The sequence below is a fragment of the Mus caroli genome, chromosome 2, assembly GCF_900094665.2.
Source record: "Mus caroli chromosome 2, CAROLI_EIJ_v1.1, whole genome shotgun sequence".
Taxonomy (NCBI): domain Eukaryota; kingdom Metazoa; phylum Chordata; class Mammalia; order Rodentia; family Muridae; genus Mus; species Mus caroli.
Window position 1 is genome coordinate 80087576 of NC_034571.1, and position 8416 is coordinate 80095991.

An 8416-nucleotide genomic window follows, 5' to 3' on the forward strand; every position below is an offset into this window, starting at 1 on the left:
CTCCCCAATCATAATTCGTCTGATTATTAACGTACTGCCCTTGTCCTGTTAACAATTCAAATGTCCAATTTCTCTGATCGCCTTCAGCAGTGGCATTAACTTTTGCCTGCGCCTGAGAAGCATCATACCACAGCGCCTTCCATTCCATGTACTGCCCCATAATAGGGAGTGCAGCCTTCACTGTTGTCTGCCAGTCTCCTGGAGTCATGGCCAAGGTCATAAATCTTTCAACTTGAGATATGGTAAAATTGGCACTAACTCCGTAATTACGTACAGACAAAGCAGGTTCTTTTATCTGAATATACTCCACAGGTGCGTGTACGCGCCCTCCATCAGCAACTTCAAAGACAGGAAATGCCTGATATAGTTTTTTCTTCTCCTCCCTAGAGAGGAAAGAATCAGAAAAATTCTCCACATAAGGTGGAGGAGCATTGAGACTAGAAGGCCTAGTGTCCCCAGTAATTTTTAATTTTTTCTCTGATTTTTTCACTCGCCTTTCATCTGGATGGTATCTTTCCTTTTTATAGTGAGCTGTCTCATATTCTAACTCCTCTTCCTCAGAGGAGCTAAGCTCTTCTGTTTTTAAACTATCAAGCTTCAAAGCCTCTAGTTCCTTTACCGGATAAAGGCTTTTCTTTTCCTGAACTTTCTCCTTATCTTTTTTCTCTCCCTGGGTATTTATCCCCAAATCTTTCACTTGCTCAGATCCAAGGTCTTTGGAAGGGCTTTGCTTTTCACGTGCACGTTTCCTTTGTTGAGCTCTTAACCTATGGTCCCGCTCCATTTCTGGCATACTGTCTTGTAATTCTTCTAATATCCCTTGTCCTGTTATTATTACTGGACTACATCTCTAATCCTCCAGGCACGATTTCACAGGTTTCCATAATGCCATGGTCCCTATCTTTAATTTCCCATTCTGTTGTTCCTTAACTAAGTCTCCCCTTAATTTCTCCCAAAAGGTAGGGGTTAATGACCCTGAACATGCGTACCAAGGTGCTATTCTTTGTTCAAGGTACCAAGGTCAATTTCTTTGATGAATATTTGTAAGGTTTTTGTAGAGACTTTTATTTCACGTTGTTTTAAGACAGACTGCAAAGCTGTGATCACAGAATGTGAAGTTCCCATACTGCTTAAGTACAGGACAAGCACCGCTGCTCATGTACGTCTGTCTGACTGTGCCTAGCAGCAGTCAAAATTCAGCACCACCTCTGGTGAGCATTGGATAAGACCGGGAGGTATAGGGTTAACACAACCAGTTCGAGGACAAAAGCTTTCACAGCCGCCTTTAGGGGAGGGATTAGAGGGATTAAAACCAAGCACTTCTCTTGGAGCTTACCTTCCACCATGGTTCCAGTCTTCCCCGCTTCCTGCTTGATCTGGGGTTCCCCTCTGGCACTGTGCGATGGTTAGGCGTTTTTCCCGGGATTTCAGCACCAATATGTCCTGCGCTTTTGTTTCTCGCCCGCAAAAAACATGCACAGAACACAAGACCTTTCCGTGGTTACACTTTATTCATAATCGTGAGGTAGAACAAAGAAGGCTCAGAAACGTGTGAGGCTTAATTACCCCCTGAAGTGACATGTCTTAACTACAGCTGATAGCATCACCCATGGTCTCATACACCCCAGGGATTGGTTAATGCCCCAGGGGATGGACTAATGTCTTGGGAAGTGGACTGGTGACTTTGGCGGGCTTTTGCTCTTACACATGCGCACAATGGAGCTTTAGCGCCATCTAGTGACGGCAAATGTTATCACGGCTTCCCACAATAGGTAATTGATTTGTCCATTTGTAGTTGGCTCCAGCTAGAAGGTTAAATATTGAGTGTCCCAGGAGTTCAGATTGATGTAAGAAATGGATGCTGGGTACAGACGTGAACATGGACATGGAGATGAACATGGCCATGGCCATGGCCATGGCCATGATAAAATGGAACTTTGATTACAGACAGCAAAAAAATTGAAGGAGTGCCATTATAAATGATGCGGAAATAGCTTGCTGCCCGAGGGCTGAGGGATCCATAGGCTTACAACGAGGCCTGGAGATACATGGGGGCTTTGCAGGCAACATCACCTTCAGGAGTGTAATATTAAATAGATTCAAATGGGTGTTTGCGGCATTTGTGGTAGCTTTAGACACTGAATATTTTCCAGATTCCCAGAATAATAAGAAGCATCACTGGAGAGCACCTTGAGAAGTCTCTTTTGTAAAAATAAGATTCTCTCACTGTACCATCATTGGCTGTATGTTTGTCCTTGAAAGAATGTTAGTATGGTTTGATAAAGTAAACAAAACTATTGTTTTCATAACTATTAAATAAAATTTAAAAAAAAAAAAAGGATAATCATTATACAAGCTAAAGACAGGTGACTTTCCCAGAAACCTCACAATGAGAGTCTAATGACCTGGATCATAAAGAACTCTTCACCAGGGCTAGAGAGATGGCTCAGTGATTAAGGAAACTGATTTTGGGTACCAGTGGGACCCAGGCACCCAGAAGCTCCACCTGAGCAGTAGCACAGGTTCCTTCTGGTCTGGGGTGGTGCCCAGGTTCCTTCTGGTCTGGGGTAGTGCCCTGAGTAACTCTGGGGCTCAAACTCTGCAGCCAGTCCCACAACACCCACAGGAAGATCCCCTCTCAGTTGTTCTAACACTCCCAGGATCACAGGATCAGAGGTGAGGAGGACACAACATCTGCCCCAACACCAGGAGAAACTGTGACCAATAGAACCCTTGCACCAAGGAACTCTGCCAGACCAGTGAAGCAGGTTCCTTCAGGTCTGGGTTGGTGCCCTGAACAGATGTTGGGCTAAAACTCCGAAGCCAGCTCCATACACAAAGAGGAAGCTCCACTCTCAGGTGTTCTAACATGCCCAGGATAATAGGATCAGAGGTGCCCTAAACAGAGCTTGGATGCTAAATCTGCAACCAGTCACCCAACACCCCAAAGAAGCTCCAGGACCACGTGCTAACATCCTCAGGAACACAGGATCCCAGGAGTTTGGTTACACCAGGATCTCAGGGTTCCAGAGGCAGCTTGACTCCCAGGAGCATTGACAGACCCAGGATCTCAGGGTCACAGGATGCCAGAGACAGCTGAACTCTGAGGAGTTCTAACACAACCAAGATCACAGATAGAACAGGCTCAAGGCAGATATAGCCATGCCAGGGAGCACTAGAAGTAATCAAAAGGCAGAGGCAAGCTTAAGAAGAAACACAACAAAAACCAGGAATATATGGCATCATTAGAACACAATTCTCCCACCACAGGAAGTCCTGGATACACCTTCACACCGGAAAAGCAAGATTCAGATCTAAAGTTATATCTCATGAAGATGAGAGAGAACTTTTAGAAGGACATATATAACAGCCTTAGAGAAATACATGAGAACACATGTAAACAGCTAAAGGGCCTTAAAGTGGAAACATGAATATCCCCTAAAGAATTACAAGGAAACACAATTACACAGGTGAAGGAAATGAACAAAACCATCCAAGATCTAAAAAATGGAAATAGAAACATTAAGAAATGACAAAGGGAGTAAACACTGGAGTTAGAAAATCTAGGAAAGAGATCAGGAGTCATAGATGCAAGCATCACCAGCAGAAAACAAGAGATAGAAGAGAGAAAGAATCTCAGGGGCAGAAGATAACATAGGAAACATTGATAGAACAAAGAAAATGCAAAAAAAAAAAAAAGGCTCCTAACCCAAGACACCCAGGAAATCCAGGACACAATGAAAAGACCAAATCTAAGGAGAATAGCTATAGAAGAGAGTGAATATTTGTCCAAATTCCATGGGCCACTAAATATTTTCAACAAAATTATAGAAGAAAACTTTCCTAACCCAAAGAAAGGGATGGCCATGAACATACAAGAAGCCTGCCGAACTCCAAATACAATGGACTAGAGAAGAAATTTCAGTCTGGCATATACTGCAGCATTTCAGTTCTTGCTGTTTCCTTTGAACCAGGCACTCGCTGGTTGATGCAGAAGGACGTTTTCGAGCATGTTTTCAATCATTTCGGAATGACGCTCAGAACTGGGAAAACCTCTCACCCAGGGTAAATGATTGATCTACCCCATATAAGATCAGACAGGAACCATTTAGCACAGGGTTCTAAATCATGGAGACCAATCGTCAAGGGCTAGCATCGAGATGCAGCCTGCCTCAGCTCACCTCTGGCCATCTGATGGAAGTGGAGGCCTGTAGGCTATGCCCTCCACTTCCTGTCAGCCTTGCTTCAGTCATGAAGAGCCTTGCTTACTATTTCTGCATTGTACTGACTCATTGACCTGAAGCTAGTGGTCACTTCTGACATGCCCCTCTCCTTCCCCAAGTTGCAGTTTTTAAGGGAGGCACTTTGGAGAAGTTGCAATATTACATTTAGGATAATTTTATATTACAGAAGAGTTTGATACTTTTCTGCCGATAGAACACAGATGGCAAGTGAAGAAATTTCCTTTATCCTGGCCCAGGACTTGTGATTTCTTTTATATTAAGAATTTTTTTCTCCAAAAAACACTCTCATTGTGGCTTCGTGACAACTGAAATAAAGGTAATTTAAAGAGTGGACATTTTAAAGCCTCCCTACCCAAGACATTGTTAAAAAGAACCATGGGGGAGTTGGCGGGACCTGACTGTACAAGTCATTTATATTGTGTCCTAAATTACTATGCCATGAGCTATTTTAGTGCTTTGGGAAAATAATAAAATCTTCTCTTTAGCATAATAAAAAAAAATCTCCTTTTTATTTACATGGCAGTAGTCATGATGTGCTTACACTTTTTTATGTATTATAGCAATCAACAGAAAATACTTGAGTCAGGTACCTTAGCTGATGTCAAAAATATTCCAGAGATGTGAAGCTACCATATATACTTAAAAGCACAAAGGATGAAGGCCTAATAAACTTGGGGAGTTTACAGAGTCACACTATGATCCAACTCTGTAGACTTCATGGAATCATTCCTTTTTAATCTATAATACTGATCTCTTCAAAAGGCAAACACATAGATCAAGTATTGCTTCTCCTGAAGTAGAAAACCCCAGCTTCCTAGCAGCACACAGATATTGCAAGGAGATAATGGTTTTGACAGCATTTTGCTGACACAGGAGACATTCATGCACAAGAACAGAAGCATGGAATTCTAGACCTGGGTCCAGAGGAGATCAAGAGTTTCAAGGAACCTGGTGGAGCTGGCACATGCCTTTAATCCCAGAACTTGGGAGGCAGAGGCAGGTGGATTTCTGAGTTCAAGGCCAGCCTGGTCTACAAAGTGAGTTCTCGGACTGCCAGGGCTACACAGAGAAACCCTGTCTTGAAAAAACAAAAAACAAAACAAATATCTGGTGGGCACTACCTCTTTGGGCTGGGCGTGGTGGCACTGGGCCGGGCGTGGTGGCGTACGCCTTTAATCCCAGCACTCGGGAGGCAGAGGCAGGCAGATATCTGAGTTCCAGGCCAGCCTGGTCTACAAAGTGAGTTCCAGGACAACCAGGGCTAGACAGAGAAACCCGGTCTGGAAAAACAAAACAAAAACAAACAAACAAAAAAAGAGTTTCAAGGAAGAGTCAGTGAATTTCTGTCTGACTCTGTACTAAGACTTACAAGACAACCACAACTGCTCAGCCCCAGGATGTCTGCAGCAGCACAGGTGACAGACTGAGCCTTTGTTAGCAGTGGGGGCACAGCATGCAGTGGGCCTCACACTGGTTAGGAAAGGAGCTACTGCTANGACCTCTGCCTCAGCTACAACTGCTGTCCTTGCCTCTCCATCCCTGTGACTCTCCATTCCTTTGTATCTCTTAGGATGTAGCAGTTCACAAATCCGCTGAAAGAGCAGATTTCTTGGTCTTGAGAGGACAATCTATGATAAGGAAGTCTGTGGTCTCCTCTGCTTTCCCTTTCCCATCCATGTCCCTCCTGACCAGAAACTGGTAAGGAAGTTGTATTAGAAAGAGGACAGGCCACACCAGAAAGAGAAATTCTCTCTCCATACAGGATTTCTTATCATCAATTCAAACTGACAATTTGTATTATTATTTTTTTATTTTGTGTATACATAAAAGATATAACATATCAGTATATTTTCTTCTAAGCTATATATACAAATCATATAAATAAAAACAGATGGAGAAAGTAAACTTATTGTAAGATTAAATCAATACACAATAATTTTATTAAAAATTATGTTTTCATTTTAAAAACATTAGAATAAACAGAGATTTCCTATACAACATACTAAAATATGTTTCTTTCATGGCAGGAAAAATATCCTGATAGGGCATTTAATACACACACACACACACACACACACCAAAGCAATACTTCTCATGGAAACATACCACCTCTATTCACAGTGTATTTGAGAGACTTAATAGGAAAGTTAATTTGCAAATGTAGAATACGTATTTGCATGTTTAAGGAATCTGGCATGTGGGCTGTATTAATCTTCAATGAATGGCAAACTGGATTAACTTTTTAAAAGACATTTTTTATTGTCTTTTTTTTGTTTATGTTTTTGTTTTTTTGTTTTTTCAAGACAGGGTTTCTCTATATAGCCCTGGCTGTCCTGGAACTCACTTTGTAGACCAGGCTGGCCTCGAACTCAGAAATCTGTCTGCCTGTGCCTCCCAAGTGCTGAGATTAAAGACATACACGACCACTGCCCAGGTGAGATTTTTTACTGTCTGAGACACATGGTGACACTAATGTTAGTTAGCAGGAAAAAAAAGTAATATTCACAATGAGAGAGCTGAACCTAATAAAAGTAATTTGAAATCCCGCTAATGTGATGAACCAACAAATACAATAAGACACCTTTTGACAAACAAATATTGAAATATTGTTGGTATTTCTAACCTAATAAAAGTACAGCAAGATTAAACATTTGTCTAAATGACTTATTTCAAAATTGATACCAAAGGTGTATTAGAAACTGTGCAGTCAAGCACTGTCCCCTGAAGAACAAGGGATAAAAAGTTTCATTATTTATGGATGACAGATACTTTTTCCAACTAAATTGTAAAAACAACCCTAGTAAGATGCCTAAGTCATCAAGAAATTAATAAGACTTAATAGCACTCAGTTCACAGTCATCATTACAAAATGAATAGCTTTGGAGGGCCCAGAGCACAGTGTGAATATATGCAATGTTGGCATATGTATCTAAAAATATCAATATTCTACATTTTCAAGGTAATTCTTCTTGAATTTAATGTGTGTTCTATTATTCTGGAGTGGTGGCTCAGAGAGTAACACCAATAACTGCTTCTCCATAGGGTACTGGCTCAGTTATAGTAGGCATGCTCAAAGGGGGACTCATGACATTCTGCAATACTAGTACTAGTTGATCTGAAACATCCTCTGGCATGCAGTTCACAGGTCTACATGTAAGCAAAATTCCATACATATAAAATACAAACAGGTAATAATGTAAGACAACAGCATTAAAAAGTAGAATGTAAGGAGTTCAAATCAGTGATAAATTAGGTTCATAATATATTTTACAGCACTCTGATGATTTCCCAAACGAGCACATCATTGTCAATAAAAGCAGAGATATCATTTAAGCAATTGCACAGAAAACAACATAGGGCTGGTTAACACACATACCATGAAGTAGACTGAAATAATACTCAAACACTTACTCATTTATATGTATGCTGTGAAATCACAGAGAAACTCAGGACAAATGGCTTACTTATTTAACATATCAAAAGCAAGTGCCAGCTGCTACTACCTGTAATAAAATCCTGTCTCTTCTGAGCACCTCTCATATCCACCACTTTCCTAAACTTGTTTTTCTCACTGACGTTTGCTGCCCTACCCATAAGTTCCCTTTTCCTGTAAACCCCATGGGTTCCCATAGAACTTGCTTCTCACACTTTCTCCTCACTCTTCAATTTATTTTTAACTCCTTCACTGACAAACTCAAGTCCAAGTGTACTTTGCACAGATGAGGCTTGGATGTTTACAGGTGCACATAGTTGTGCTATTGCTCATCCCATCAATAAAACATACTTCTCAAACATGCCTACAAGTTTCATGCCCTCCTTTTCATTCATGTGGTACCAAAACCACAGTAAGAGCATACAGGAACTTCCCATCCAAGGGACTCAGTCTCTCTGAAACAACTTTCTCATATGACTTGCCTGAGGTGTGTAGGTGGCTGGCTTTTCTCAGTCAACTAGTTTGACTCCAAGAGAGTGCTCCTCTTCTCGCCCGGTTCTAACAGTTCAATTCTGGCCATTTATAGTATAAACACCTCACTGGTCCTGACGCCTGCTCCACCTCTTGGGACACATCAAGCAACTCTGAGTCTCTGTGGCTTCTGGATGCTGCTGCAATNGATGTGGGCAGGAACAAAGGGACACCTAAGACAGGTAACTTGTCTCAGGAAAACAGCAGG

At 41.5% G+C, this 8416-nt stretch overlaps 1 pseudogene; it reads left to right on the forward strand.

Moving 5' to 3' along the window:
- Nucleotides 1–1854: 1854 nt before the first annotated feature.
- LOC110306384 lies at nt 1855–2194 on the forward strand (annotated as a pseudogene).
- The last annotated feature ends 6222 nt before the right edge of the window (nt 2195–8416 follow it).